This window comes from Rhagoletis zephyria, unplaced genomic scaffold, assembly GCF_001687245.7.
Source record: "Rhagoletis zephyria isolate East Lansing unplaced genomic scaffold, Rhagoletis_zephyria_1.1 Rzeph_scaffold_06860, whole genome shotgun sequence".
Lineage (NCBI taxonomy): Eukaryota > Metazoa > Arthropoda > Insecta > Diptera > Tephritidae > Rhagoletis > Rhagoletis zephyria.
This window is the reverse complement of record NW_016163943.1, coordinates 5508-6823: the sequence shown is the minus strand read 5'-3', so window position 1 is coordinate 6823 and position 1316 is coordinate 5508.

The following is a 1316-nucleotide window of genomic DNA, read 5'->3' as shown; positions in this document are numbered from 1 at the left end:
AAAAAAAAGAAAACTGTATAGGTATAGGGTTGGTCGAATGAATGGCCTCCTAGTCACCAGTTCCGAGTCTTTTCGATTGCTGAGTATGAGGCCTTATGTTGGACAAAAGACGGAGCATAAAGGAGCCAAATGGCGGAAATTAGCCTATGGTTACAGAAGATATCGCCACTACACACGAATAAAGGCGCGCTAGTGTTTTGACGGCGAAAACAGGCGCGTCAAAAAATTTTGCGAAAAAAGATGCCTATGAAAAACTTCGGCGAAGTATGTTAAGAGTCTTTGATGCTGAAGTTTTTTTATGCGTCTTTTTTCGCCGTCATTTTTTGAGCTCGCGCCTTTATTCGTGGCTAGTGACGATATGTAATAAAGTAACCGACGAAGACTTGCTTTTCTCTCAAATTTTTACCGCTGGTAAGCGCAAATGAAGGTTAAAATTTAAAAAGTTATTAATAAAATTTAAGTAAAATCTGTGGATGATTAACCTAAACTACTTTTCTACGCAAAATCTATAAAGTTCCCTTTTATTTTTCAATAAAACCTGTGCAACAGTTATTATTTTACGCCCTATATATGATAAAATATTAATAGCTGGAAAAAGGAGTACAAAAGAAGTACAAAACTAAGAAAGGAGTACATTTCCAGATATTTTTTTGGGGGTACAAGCAGTACGTCTGGCAACCCTACCTGGTACCCACATTAGTTGGATATCATTAACCTCCGCCAGAGCATTAAGCCTCTCGACACACACCAAAACCAAGGAGGACTTGATCTCGAATGATGAGAGGGCCATAAGTGCCGCCTGACTATCACTTAGTATGAGTATCCTTTCATTCCTATAGTTGTTGCTAATGTTAATCTCAGCGCACATTCTGATGGCATATATCTCCGCTTAAAAGATGCTAGGGAAGGTTCCCAGAAGCACGGAAAGCTTCAGCCTGGAACCGTACACGCCTGCTCCAATCCCCGCAGGTGTTTTAGAGCCGTCAGTATACCACTGTATTGTGCTCGCCTGTATGTGACTCCATAATAGAGGTACACCAGGTCGCCTTGTTATTAGTGTGGGTCCTGGAATTTCTTTTGAAGACCACTTCTCCGTTAATATCGTCCCTGGGGAACAAAGCCAGGGGGAGCTGCGTACCTAGCTTGTCCCGGTTCCTAGATGATAACACTGCCTTTGCCGAAGCCCTCTCTCGCAAAGTTAAGGAGGGTTCGCTTTCCAGTCTCTTCAACTGAGAGATGCAGTGGCTCGAGTTCCAGCATTACCTCCAGCGCTGCCGTTGGGCATGTGCGCATTGCTCCCGTAATGCAGACATATC